Below are 14,908 nucleotides of genomic sequence, written 5' to 3'. Positions count from 1 at the left end.
AAGCTCATATTGAACCCCTAAAATAACCACAACATATATATAAGCATATAGGTGTCACAGAGGAGTGCTTCTGAGCATGGCAATATATATTTAAAACCAGAGACAGAACATGAAACACAGAGAGAGCTCAGTGCACATCCAGTGAAACCTATACACGGTACGGTGCCTAAATATATATGTAGATATCTATTAAATAAAATGGTCTTTTAGTTTAACATTTTGGCCAAAGTGTTGTAAGCCCCTGAGCCACTACACGGCAGACCACATCTCAAGGGTCCCTAACACTAATATAAATTCTTAATAACCTGTGCATTACCAGGAAGAATGATGTATAGTAAATCTGTCAAAATTAGTTGCATAGTTCTAAGTCTAATTGAAGCTTTTATTAACCTGTACATTACCAGGAAAAGCACTCTGTATTAGATTTGTCACAATCATACTGCAAGCAAGCAAGTTCCCCTGAGAGTGGGAGATGCTATAGAGTGAGCTTTTAACCATTTAAATGTGGGAGGGGGTGAGCTTCAACAAGATAGGAATGCTCAGTAGCACTCCTCTGTGTCCTCTGTGACACCTATATGCTTATATATATGTTGTGCTTATTTTGGGGGTTCAATATGAGCTTGCAGGTGTCCTTTATGTTTTACAAATCTTGTTCAGCTGGTCCTAGCTTATTGGAAGGTGGCTCTTCCTATCTTGTTGAAGCTCACCCCCTCCGACATTTAAATGGTTAAAAGCTCACTCCATAGCACGCGCGAGGACCCAGGCCTCCATTTCTTGGCGCGGGGCGCCTGACTCCGCCTCCTATGAAGTGGCACGCGCGAAGCGCTTCCCTGCCCCTGCTCCGTCAGGTCCGCCCCCCAGGCCCTTCTCCCCTATCAGACTCTTCCCCGGGCCGCTCCTCTACTCCTCCCCTTGTTCTAACAGGCCCCAGCTTCTCAAGCACTTCTTCCCTATCCGGTCCGCCCTCGGATCGCCCCTCCGTTCCTCCCCTCACGGTGATAGGCCCCAGCCTCCCAGACACCTCCCCTATCAGGTTCTCCCTCGGGCCACTTCTCCGTTCCTCCCCTTCCTCCCATAGGTCCCAGCTCCCTATTTAGTCTCCCCTCACCATTGCCTCTTTGCTCTGCTTAGCTTCTGTACCTTGGTGCTGTCTGCTGTTGCCTGGCCCCTTCTTTCTTTCAGTTGCTGTCCCTGGATACTCTGATGACCTCCCTGGATTTGACCTTTGGCTTTGGACTTCGTTTACCCTGCTTTCTGGAACCCCTTGGACTTGGCTTTGGACTCTCTACCTTGCAGACCTCTACATCCCCAGGACACGGCTTACGGACAATCTACTACGCTGCTCTCCACTCCACAACCCAGGCTTACGGACATTCTACTACGCTGCTCTATCTACTCCACGACCCAGGCTTACGGACACTCTACTACGCTGCTCTCTCCACTCCACGACCCAGGCTTACGGACACTCTACTACGCTGCTCTCTCCATCCCACGACACTAGGCTTACGGACTTTACCTTCCACCGCTGGAGTTGGCAAGTACGGTACTTTTTCTATTATTGCTACCCGAACCATCTACGCTACTTCCACACTCCGGCCGTGCCCCCGTTTACTGTTAGGTGTGTGGTATTACTCCTTTCCACCTCAGTCCCAGGGTCTCGTCTGGCTTGTGGGCAGGCCGAGCATTACAGAAGTGTAGCAGTGAACCCCACATAAACTGACCCCGATCGTCAGTAACTGCACACAGGGACATGAAATGAAAGTGGGGAATCCCTACACACCAATATATGCTAACCCTGTGGGGGGGAGCAGTACAGCAGGATTGTGTGGTCCCCCAATCTGGCCCTTAATAACATACCCCTACAGCACACTGGGGGAGAGGGGTGGGGAGAGGACAGAAAAGAGGGAAAGATGACCCTCAAAACACTTATCTGTGCTTGCCCTGAGGACACGATCCTTGTGAAGCAAGCGTGGTGAGTGCGCAGCTGAAGGAGACTCTGTTGGTGTAGCAATCAGGTCTGCTGGGAGCTGCAGGCGTCCATGATGAAAATCGGAGTGTGACGTCATGACGCCCTCTTGTTAATAAACACAGATTCCCAACAAGCTCTGAGAAACCCCAAACATTACCACATTATTATATATATATATATATATATATATATATATATATATATAAGTGTCCAAAGGGTTTATTGTTAGACTAAAGTAAATAACAGGGAGCATAGGGGCCCAAAGGAGTACAATGTCATGATAGAGAGGATTTGGCCCGGGATTAAAGGGGTTACACCCCCATTTGGCCACCCTCTACTCTCATCTGGGAAGCAAGGGGTTAACTGGACTGAGGTCCAATAATGTGTTTTGCCTTGCTTCAGTATCCAAATGTTTATTCCCCTGTGTAAATGTAATGTGTTATCCTGGTGGTTGCACTCACACAAACACTGGGATCCATCCAGGAGGGCAAGGGTTAATAGTTGAATAGTGATTATAGCCCTTTGTTTAAGTTACCCTCAAAGATGCCTGCCTACTAAGGACTGCAAATGGTCAGGAGAGCGACCAAATGTTTAGGAAGCAGACCCCTGATCAAAGGCTCAGCCACTCTACCTGTTTGCAGGAAGCTGGAGTGATTTGTGAGTGTTATAACTCACACTTACAAACCATAGTATCCAGCCAGACACCCCATTTGGTAGACTGGCCGATGCCCCTGATTTAGGAGTGGGGCTACAGAAATGAGTGACCTTATTAAATATAAGAATATTATGAGATGTCCTCGGCTGAACGTGCTAAAAATTACATATGTGTAACCAGGGGACCGAGCCGCAAATAACGATCACAGACACATGATATCTAGCAGGTCCTAAGAGACAGATAATAATATCTCTCTTAATTTTAGTATTACACGGTAATATTTAGTCTCATTGGGAGCGTCATGCGTGACGGAATGTATTAATATGGCTCGCGTGCCAGTAAGTACTGCTAAACTGAAGTTATGAAGTTATTTAAAGTGTATATGGGATTTTGGATCTGCTCTGAAAAATGCAGACTCCATCTGCTATGCTAAATAGGGCAGGAAGGGCATCCTGAGGAATTAGCATAGGCCGGTGATCAAAAGGTAACTGTCCTGATTGTTTATACTAAGGGCAGGAACAAAGGGACTGAGTGTTTTTAAGTGTCGGTCTTCACACTTACAAGAGAAGCCAAAATCTCCTTCAAAGAGATTTTTTCTAGCCAGCTCGGCGCCTTGGTTGTAAGAGAGGGGGTTGAAATGGTATTTAAACCAGAGTTAGCCCTTACTCAAAGGTCTTCATGTATGGTCTTCATGATCTTCATGTATTGCTGTGATGTCTACATCTAAACCTGAATTATGGAAGGAATGGCCCATCCTGTATCCTGATGGCTTTTCTTGTCCTTACCTTTAAGTAAGTGCCATATTTTGTTTGTTATTTGTATATCTTGTTGTGTTCACCTTTTTCAAGGAATAAATTATATTTTATCATATCTAAGCCTCGTTCAGTTCAACCCAGTTATATTTGGTGTGTATTATTAATATGCCAAGGAGTAAGGGAATGAACCCAAAAACACTGATGCTGCCAAAGTCACGTACATGAAGGGATTAATTTGGGATAAGATCCACAATCCACTAAAAAATATATAGCAATTCACCATTGGAACATAGTAAAAGCATGGAAGGATAATTAGATAGAACTCACCCTGGGTGGGGGGCCCGTTGTGCAGACTGTGACAGGGTGCAAGAGATGAGGTGTCCAGGAACACCCCACTCGTGAACCTCCTGATGCCGCCAGCTGCTGCCCTTACCCTGCCCGGTGTCTTGTATATCCTTATTTAATCGCTGTAAGCTGTTTCACGAGATGATGACACAAATGCCCAGCTGGAGCATTCTCTCTGGCGTGCTTCTCCCAGCAACGCGGGTAGCAGTGGCGTCTTCACTCTGAAGTAACCGCCGACACGTTATCCATGTGGAGGACAGCTGCCTGCTAGCCCACACACGCCGTTCCCTGCCGAGAGGAGGAGCGGTGATGCGTCTCTGCGGTCACTGCACCCCGGCGCGCCCACACGTGTAGGGGGGATGACGTCAGCGCTTCAGACCTGGGAATACAATGGTGAATGCCTGCGTACGCCAGCCATGGTAGTTGCAATAAAAAATGGGTAGAAGGCGGTCACAGCAATAGAAGTCCATCCCAGGGAAGGATAAGGTTAAAATCAGCTTTAATGATCATCATTAAAGCTGATTTTAACCTTATCCTTCCCTGGGCTAGACTTCTATTGCTGTGACCACCTTCTACCCATTTTTTAGTGTATTATTAATAGCCTGTTACAAAGCTATCGTCACAGGCGTTAATAAAACTGGTGGCAGCGGCGGAACTGAACTGGACCTATATTACAGTGTTCTGAGGGACTCTGTCATATAGTGGGAACTCGAGAGTAATTGTGAGTTCCTGGGACTAAAGATATTGAACACACAGTGTACAACATATAACACAAGATATGGCACCTCCTCACTGTTCCCCTACTTGTGAGAAGCATTGCCTCCAGAACCAAAGTGCCGGCCATCCGTGTGACAGGAGCCGGGCACCGAGACCGGAGGAGTGTATCAAGTCGGCGCAGGGACAAGCAGCCGGCAAGGCTGAGAGAGAGGCAGCGATCGGTGACCATGAAACCCGACAGGCTGAGCAAAGATCCACAGCTGCAGCCGCTGTAACCATCCAACCGCCCAGAGAGCAGGGAGGGGACCCAGCTCTGGGACGGCAGAGACTTGTGGAGGGAGCGGGTGGTCTCGGAGACCACGGAAGTCTTGCACCAGGAGAGGTAACGGCCGTTGCGGCGGCCCGTCCATTTTACCTGAAAGAGCTAGCACTGGTGTGTGCATTGGGCAAGATGTGGTTCCCAGCGCAGTGGACCCAGTTCATGGCGTTGGTGCCGCACCAACCCGCTTACCCCCTCCCAGAGCCCGGCGCTCAAGCAACTCCGCTCTGGACTCAGCAACCCCTCGCGGGGGGTAGTCCACCGGTGGTGAAGCTCCGGCAGGCGCTGCGGCATTGCCAACAAACGGGCCACAAAAATGCCCGGTGCCCGGACCGTGCGCGGTCGGGCGAAGTCCCTCAGGGCCAGCGCTCACGAGCTGCGGAAGAGATAACCCCGTTAGCGGCGGAGAGCAGCGCCCATCCATCAGATCCCGGCGGCGAGCCGGCGACGGCGGCAGAAGAGCCGCGATTCCGGCAAAGTGCCGGAGCCCTTTCTGAGTGGGGGGAGGGACAGGGATTGCGGGAGGGGGTTATTTTACCTGGTTTGGCGGGAGCCGTGTTACTCCACAAAGACCTGGGACCATTGTCCTGCACCGTTTTACCTGAACCAAGCCCGGGCGTTGTTGCGGCAGCGGCCCGTTGCTGCCCGGCCCAGATGATGCCGGCGGCGGCGGCCACTCCAGTCCCCCTGCAATCGGGACCAACGAAGGCGGCGGTCTCTGCGGGGACCAGCGAGGTAAGCCAGACCAAGTAGCAGACTGACCCTGACTTATTTTTTCCTATGACTGTACCCTGTTGTTTCACTATAGGGGTGACCAGGGGGTGGCAGGAGATAGGGGCACCAGGGTAGGGGAAGGAAGGGCAGCTTGTAGGGCAGCTAGGCTTCCCAATTATCCTGGCGGGGCAGCAAGGGGACTCTCAGTTAAGAGCCCCACTGTTGCAGCCTTGCTATGGGCTGGAGGTATCAGGGGTTGTGGCAAAGTTAGACCACCCCAGGGTTACCTACCAGCCAGGAGCTAAGGTGGGTGCATCTGCACCAGCAACCCTGAACTCATCCCCGGTAATGGGGAGGCAGTGTCAGGGAGATGGCCTCACTCAGGTGTCCCTAGGTCCAGGTTAGGATTAGCTAGGGAGAAGCGGAGTGAGGGGAGGCTGCAGGTAGGTAGCCAGCATCAGATCCCAGTGGGAGAAGAAGGGCTAGTGGTAGCCAGGGAGGGAAAGCAGCAGGCATGGCAGCTAGAGTTCCCCATTACCCTGGCAGAGCCTCAGGGGGTTTCTCAGATCAGCAACCCGCTGTTGCAGGATGGCTATGGGCTGGGGGTATCATGGACAGTGGCAAGCTTGTGCCACCCCAGGGATACCTGCCAGCCAAGAGCTAAGGCGGTTGCATCTGGAGAGGTGCCCCTGAGCTCATCCCTGGTAAGGGGGAGACAAGGTCAGGGAGGTAGGTGCACTCAGGTAGTTCCAGTGTCTGGGTTAGGATTGCCTAGGGGGGAGCGGAGTGCAGGTGGGCTGCAGGGAGGTAAGCAGCAGGAGTCATCAGCAGGGGCTGAGGTGCTGGGCCTAGGGGAGGCTAGGCAGGGAGACACTGTGGAGCAGGGGGAGATAGGAGGTCAGTGGGGTGTCATGCAGCTGGCAGAAGCTAGGGATGGGCTAGGTAGGCAAGAGGTCCCTTTTTCTGACTGGCCAGGAGTGACCCCCATGACAGATTCCCCTGGGTTCCCAGAGGAGGGGGTGTGGGTAGATAGGCAGCCAGGGAGGAGAGTCAAGGGTATAGCGGAGCAGCTACAGGTGGGCACAGGGCCAGGGCAGGTAGGGTCCCTACAGGATAGTGACATAGCTCTTTCCCAGACTTGGTTGACAGGAAAGCGACGGTCTGGGCTTGATAGCTGGTCTCTCGCTGGTGCAGAGACATGCCAGTCTCTGGGCAGTATGCAGCCTGGTCTGCAGACAGGCCCCTTCACCATGGACTTGGTTCACCAGGCACGGGGTGGGGGCCAGAGGGAGGCGAAGGAGAATGCACGGTGGAGCCCTGCTCAGCAGGATCTGGACTTCACTATCCACTGTGGCCAGGACAATGTACTGGACAATGCCGGAGGACAATTTTGCCAGGCCAACCCCTCAGGACTTATTGAGTGCTTCAAGAGTGCCAATGGTGTGCCAGGGAAGGCAGCTGGGGCACCAGGCACCCATTGAGTAGGGGAGGTGTCATGATAGAGAGGATTTGGCCCGGGATTAAAGGGGTTACACCCCTATTTGGCCACCCTCTACTCTCATCTGGGAAGCAAGGGGTTAACTGGACTGAGGTCCAATAATGTGTTTTGCCTTGCTTCAGTATCCAAATGTTTATTCCCCTGTGTAAATGTAATGTGTTATCCTGGTGGTTGCACTCACACAAACACTGGGATCCATCCGGGAGGGCAAGGGTTAATAGTTGAATAGTGATTATAGCCCTTTGTTTAAGTTACCCTCAAAGATGTCTGCCTACTAAGGACTGCAAAGGGTCAGGAGAGCGACCAAATGTTTAGGAAGCAGACCCTTGATCAAAGGCTCAGCCACTCTACCTGTTTGCATGAAGCTGGAGTGGTTTGTGAGTGTTATAACTCACACTTACAAACCATAGTATCCTGGTAGACACCCTTTTTGGTAGACTGGCCAACGCCCCTGATTTAGGAGTGGGGCTACAGAAATGAGTGACCTTATTAAATATAAGAATATTATGAGATGTCCTCGGCTGAACGTGCTAAAAATTACATATGTGTAACCAGGGGACCGAGCCGCAAACAACGATCACAGACACATGATATCTAGCAGGTCCTAAGAGACAGATATTAATATCTCTCTTAATTTTAGTATTACACGGTAATATTTAGTCTCGTTGGGAGCGTCATGCGTGACGGAATGTATTAATATGGCTCGCGTGCCAGTAAGTACTACTGAACTGAAGTTATTTAAAGTGTATATGGGATTTTGGATCTGCTCTGAAAAATGCAGACTCCATCTGCTATGCTAAATAGGGCAGGAAGGGCATCCTGAGGAATTAGCATAGGCCGGTGATCAAAAGGTAACTGTCCTGATTGTTTATACTAAGGGCAGGAACAAAGGGACTGAGTGTTTTTAAGTGTCGGTCTTCACACTTACAAGAGAAGCCAAAATCTCCTTCAAAGAGATTTTTTCTAGCCAGCTCGGCGCCTTGGTTGTAAGAGAGGGAGTTGAAATGGTATTTAAACCAGAGTCAGCCCTTACTCAAAGGTCTTCATGTATGGTCTTCATGATCTTCATGTATTGCTGTGATGTCTACGTCTAAACCTGAATTATGGAAGGAATGGCCCATCCTGTATCCTGATGGCTTTTCTTGTCCTAACCTTTAAGTAAGTGCCATATTTTATTTGTATATCTTGTTGTGTTCACCTTTTTCAAGGAATAAATTATATTTTATCATATATAAGCCTCGTTCAGTACAACCCAGTTATATTTGGTGTGTATTATTAATAGCCTGTTACAAAGCTATCGTCACATACAATGCAAGTGATATGTTAAAATATACACAATAAAAAAAATGAGTGTAAAAAAACAACAATCCAAAGTGAAAAAATAATGTAAAACCTACTCACAAGAAGTTGGTAAAATTCAAACTGAATTTCATGATTTACAATAGAGAATTCGGGTAATGTCTGGCAGATCTCATTCACAGACAATATAGCTATAGCTCTCCCCTGGTTCCACACCTCAATCTTGTACACCTGTTTTTTGCCCAATCTACCTTCCTTTTGGGTTTAAATAGGACACTTTGTCACTCTCGATCATTCCCTGATGAAGTAGCAACAGCTATGAAATGCGTTGGAATAGATTGTGTGCTATTCTTTTATTCTACTTGGTTATTGCCAAGATCTATATTTGTTTATATATCCTTACAATTTTTATATTGAATCACATTGGCTGCAAGCATTTTTGAAGCGGCGCCGTCGCTCTTGAGCACATCTACCACAGCTGCTGCACCAGCGCAGGTGATTTTGCCTTCACTCGCTCACCTATACCGAGCTGACCGAGACAAGCGGCGTTCACTTCTGAAAGACAGGAAGTAGGTGCATTCCCTACCGGAGCCGATCCACCTCTGCCGTGCTGTGGGTACCAGTCTGCTGCAGAGATCAGGAGCGTGAGTCACACCGAGTAGAGCTGACTTTCCTTTTCCACTTCAAACAGGACTGTTTGTACTGCTATAGCCGGGAGCGGGTGCCTTCCCTACCGGCTCCACCATCCATTCACGTTTGCCACTCACCCCTTCGTTAAAGCGTGGCGATTTTCCATCCGAGACCAACATTCACCTTGTGATGTCTATGGGAGTCTGGTAACAATGGATCACGGATGACTCCTTATTTAGCACTTGTTTATGTGCCGTTTTATTATGTGTCTTTTTATATACTAAAAACCATTTTCATGAGTATTTTGCGCTGGTATTGTTCCTCTACCAATACTCTCTTTGATGCTCTGAGCCATCATTTTTACCAGCTGCAGTTTTCACGTGTTGAGCTTCATGCTCCTAGTATTAAGGAAATGTCTTCCTAACTGCTAAATTTAATAATATTAACCCTTATCCGTCACTGTCACATATCACAATATAATTTTGAGCGCACCTTTATCTTTTTCTATGCAAACGATAGTGTAAAATAGAAAGCAAGGAGAAGAGACACAGTGTGAAACTATATTGTATGAGACACCACACGCTATACAACTAACACTCACAATTAGCCCAAAGGGCAAGCGCAGATAGACCACATACTATAGGTCTCAGAGGAGAGGATCACTCCAAATGCTGTCTCCACTCGGTGGAGACGCAATTCCCCCTTCCAGCGTGGGGTGTCTGTGCAGCAGTTGGGGCGCAGTCATGTGACGACTCCACGGGTTCCAATATTCACCAAACGGAGGATCAATGAAAGTTCTCTTTAGGTGTTAGGGCACCTTTTAGAGGACTTTCATTCACCCTCCGTCTGGTGAATTTTGGAGCCGTCACATGACCGAGACCCCACTGCTGCACAGATGTCACGGCCGGAAGTGACGTCACATGCTGGAAGGGGGAATGGAGTCTTTAAAGAACAGAGACGGCATTTGGAGTGATCTTCTTGTGAGACCGGACACCCCTGACAAGTACCGTTGCTGACCTGGAAATGGTCTGAGGTAAAATACAATGTTTTCATTGATGCAGTTGGGGGGTTGTACAATGCCTTGACCCCATTTAAAAAGCATGAATCGAACCCTATGTATTGAATGGTTAGGAACTTAAACGGCTAAGAGACGTGATCAAAAGCTTTCTCAGCGTCTAGTGACAATATAATAGTGGGAGTTTTATGTGTTATCATATGATGTATAAGATTACTCACTCTCCTAATGTGATCGGAGGCTTGGCGTTCAGGGATGAAACCAACCTGGTCTTAATGAATAATAGAATTCAGACAATTGTTCAAATCTTTTAGCTACTGTAGTCCTGTATTTAAGCAAAAATCTTAATGTCTACGTTTATTAGGGAAATGTAAACCACATAAACCCAGCCCCTGTCGTAAATCAACTGTGAGATTGATGGTTTTACGACAGACTTAAAACCCTCCTACCAAATGACGTTTAAACTCCTTTTCAATATCTAAATGTACTGATAACTTGCCTTACATGTGAATCACATCAATACATTCAGGCACTCAATGTGGACACGGCAAGACTAAATATGACCATCTTAATCCTAAATTTAAGTGACAAATGAATATCTGTCCCTTATTATCTCAAACACACAGTGTGTGATGTCAGAATGTGCCCCTCGGTGACACGGTTACAGATTTGTTACTTTTATTCTGCAGAGGAGATGACATCACAGGGACTCATTTTTAATAATCACTTTTGGTTTGCTACCTTCTGTAGCCACGCCCCAGGCCATCCATACACCCCCTGCAAATAAATGCTTTGAAGCTTAGCTGTAAAACGACCATGTTTATAAACTTGTCACAGGGACCATATTTTATTCCCACGTCTACCCTTATCTGGACACTATCACCAACATGCAACCCATCTGGCCCTTTTAAGTGAGCCCATACAGGATAGCCACCCCCAATTAAACTCTCTTTGAAGCCAAGCACAAACCTGTAAAAAGTCCTGACATCTTACAACCCCAACAGATGTTATTTTAAAATAAAACTCCAATCACATTAACCCTGATGCACCAGATGGATTAAAATACATATCTCATGACAGCGTGAAACAGTTCAATCAGAGCTCAAAGTCCTTACTTATAAAAGGTTAGATTTAATATACAAAAAGTACAGTGCTTAGGTTACAGAAAAAGATTATTACAAGAACATACAGTATAAATTTCAGAGTTTCATCAAATAAAAAAGATAAACAAATAATTCATATAAGATACGGCAGAACATGTAACAGATTCTTCCCAGAGAGGTCACTTGAGTATGAAAGATGAAAATTCACATATCTTGTTGGCATCTGACACTTTTCTGTAAAATTTTAATTTCATGTCTTAAATGCATGGTTTATATTCTAAACTTCCTGCATTGAAACCAACAAAAGTCCACCTTCTGTGCATATCCCTAACCTCCCACACCCAGTCTCATCAATCTCTTGATGACATTTGTATTACTTCAAAATCTGCCTACATATAGAAACATGCTCATATCTTTATTTCTATAATACTTAGAATGACGCCACCTTCAGTTTTGTACCTGTGTACCTGGATATGAAACACAACACCTTTTTTTACTTTTGCATGAGAACAGATATAAGATTATACATAGACCTCCCCGTCATTCTTGCCATCATTTGATTTGTGTAATCACAACTGTTACAAATATCTATTCATCATTCTTGCGAATCGCTGTCAGCCCCAGGATTTCCTATTTAGTAACTTTATACAAACCTTTTAGCTGTCATCTTGGCCACACGCCCAAGGGGGCACAGTGTGGGGCTTACCAGGGGGCATAGTGTGGGGAGTTCCAGGGGGAGCAGTGTGGGTGGAATTACCAGGAGGAACAGTGTGGGTGGAATTACCAGGGGGCACAGTGTGTGGGGGGGGGGGGGGGTACCAGGGGGCAGTGTGCGAAGGGGGTACCAGGGGACACAGTATGGGAGTTCCAGGTGGCCCAGTGTGAGGGGGGGTACCAGGAGGCACAGTGTGGGAGAGTACCAGGGGGCAGAGTGGGGTGGTATCGGGGCACTGTGTGTGGTGGGTACCAGGGGAAACAGTGTGGGGTGTACAAGGGGGCACTGTGTGGGGGGGGTGTACCAGGGGGCACAGTGTGGGGGGGGGAGTACCAGGGGGCACAGTGTGGGAAGTACCAGGGGGCAGTGTGTGGGGGAATTCCAGTGGGCAGTGTGGGGAGTACCAGGCGGAACAGTGTATAGGGTGTACCAGGGAGCAAAGTGTGGGGTGTTCCAGGGGGGCACAATGTGGGGGGTTCCAGTGGGTATAGTATAGGGAGTTCCTGGGGGTAATGTGGGGGGAAACGGGGCAGTATGAGGGGTAACAGGAGGCAGGATAAGGGGTAACAGGGGGAGGTGTGGTGGGGAACAGTGTGGGAGTACCAGGGGGCACAGTCTGAGAGGTACAAGGGGGCACAGTCTTGGGAGTACAAAAGCATAGTGTTGTACTAGGGGGCAGTGTGGGGGGTACCAGGGGACAGTGTGGGGGGTACCAGAGGGCACGATGTGGGGGGTACCAGGGGGCAGTGCAGGGGGTACCAGAGGGCACAATGTTGGAGGTAACAGGGGCAGTGTGCGTGGTACCAGGAGGAAGAATGTGAAGGGGAAATCAGGGACACAGTGTGGGGGTACCAGGGGCACAGTGTGGGGTTACATTGTAGGGGTACCAGGGGCACAGTGTATTACTATTAATTAATAAACCAATAGTATTACATTCTTTTAAAAAACGAATGAGATTTATTTGATAATCTGGCTCGCTTTGTCCCTGGGCTCCTTTCTCACGGTCACTCTGATAATGTCACTGACCTGTTAACTCTGGCACCAGTGATGTCACAGTGAGGAAGCGGAGCAATTCCACGCCAACGTCCTACACCAGGGGAACCGCCCGCGAAACGCGGAGACACAGCGCCTGCGCGGAGGGAACAGCAGACACTACACCACCAACCCACAGCTTGAAGCCCCCAGCACCGGGGTCCGCAGGGGAGCAGCACACAAACCGGACTTCCGAACCCTCTGCCACCAGCCTGCCCCTGCTTCCGACAGGCGAGCGCCGGCTGCCAACTTGTTATATTCTCTCCTGTAACCTGTTTTCTTATTATTCCCTGGTGGGGTAGCCATTAATAACATGATTCAATGAATAAACAAACAGGTCCTATAAGGGAGGCATATAACGGCAAGCGGGGGTATATAGCAACAAGGTGGCAGTATTACAGCGAGCATGGGTACATAACAAAGGAAGGAATGGGCTACAGGAACCTCCGGCTGTGGCGCAATGTAGAAATTATGAGGAGTACCTCCAATTTAGGACAGAATCTCAGTTGAACGTTGCAGTACCTCTGTTTCTGTCCCAAGAGAGGGTAATAGGAGCTGGTACTTGTTGTGCGTGTGCGTGCGCATACACACAGACCCCAGCTGTGGTAATTGGCATAAACACGGGTTGGTCATATACAGATTGCAGGTTAGTGCATGAAGTATAGGAAACAAAATATATTCTATAGGCACCCACTTGACTTTAAGTAATTGTATTGATTCGATGTTTCGTTTCCCTCAGGTACCAATTTCAACCTTTAAAGAAAGGTTCCTGAGTGAACTGAAATTTTAGATCAATAAAATAATTTGAAGTCAAGTGGAGTGCCTATAGAATGTTTGTATATATATATATATATATATATATATAAACATACATACGCATATATACATACATATATATATACATATATACAGCTCAACCCCGTTATAACGCGATCTGTTACAAGGCGAATCCGCTTATAACGCGATGCAAGCGTGGCTCCCAATTTTCGTATTTATGAATACTATACAACACGATTATTGGTATCTTAAATAGTTTATTGTACAATGCATACAATGGTACATTATTTCTAACGCGATCCGCTTATAACGCGATGTGATTCTTTGGACCCCAAGCACAGTGTTATAAGGGGGTTGAGCTGTATATATACACACACACGTTAACACAAAAAAACGTAAGAAATATCGCACTAAATAAGGCGTGGGTTACCGTTACCATGGTTTCCAATAGCGCTCACGGTAAACCTTACAGTAATATTGCGGTACTGTTAATGGGAGTAAGAACACCTGCTACCTCTGTAGACACACAGTATTTCGATGATTACATCTATTATCACACGTGATCTATTGCTATACATTGCACCACCCACAGCGAAGGGTTTATAAAGGGTTGTGAGGATGGTGTTATATGGGCTATTTCCCAAAGGCTATGAGTCAGGATGAAAGGGCAGCCGAGAAATTCTGTATGAACCCCCCTCTCCCCCCTTCTTCTTCATGGTCTCAGCTGTGAAGGTTCCTAACTAGTTAAACTCAAAATGTCCCATTTATTAGTTGGAAAATTGAATTAGTGCCTCATCTGTGCGTGTCCAGGTGTGTGCATTCAATATAATACACGCACGTGTATTGTGTGTTGGCGTGCAGTGTGTGTGTGTGTGTGTGTGTGTGTGTGTGTGTGTGAGTGCGTCTGTAAGCAGGTGCGTGTGTCCGTGTGCATGGCAGCCTGCGTGTCTCGGCTTCTTCTCACGCAGCCCTTCCCCTGGGAGGAGGTAATGGAAGCTGGCATGCAGGACATGGCTCTTACTGTATAGCAGGAGGGAGGAGGGGGGGGGGGGAGTAGTAAAGAGGGAAGAGAGGCCAGGAGGTGGAGAGAAGAGAGAGACCAGGATGGAAAGAGAAGGGAGAAAAGGAGAGAGACCAGGAGGGAGTGAGAAGAGAGACCAAGAGGGGGAGAGAAGAGAGAGACCAGGAGGGGAAGAGAAGTGAGAGGAGAGAGACCAGGAGGGGGAAGAGAGGTGAGAGGAGAGACCAGGAGGGGGGAGAGGAGAGAGACCATGAGGGGGAGAGAAGAGAGAGACCAGGAGGGGGAGAGAATAGAGACCAGGAGAGGAAGAGAAGTGAGAGGAGAGAAGAGAGACCAGGAGGGGG

The sequence above is a fragment of the Ascaphus truei genome, chromosome 8 (genome assembly GCF_040206685.1).
Source record: "Ascaphus truei isolate aAscTru1 chromosome 8, aAscTru1.hap1, whole genome shotgun sequence".
In the NCBI taxonomy this organism is placed as follows: Eukaryota; Metazoa; Chordata; class Amphibia; order Anura; family Ascaphidae; genus Ascaphus; species Ascaphus truei.
This window is presented reverse-complemented; position numbering follows the sequence as displayed.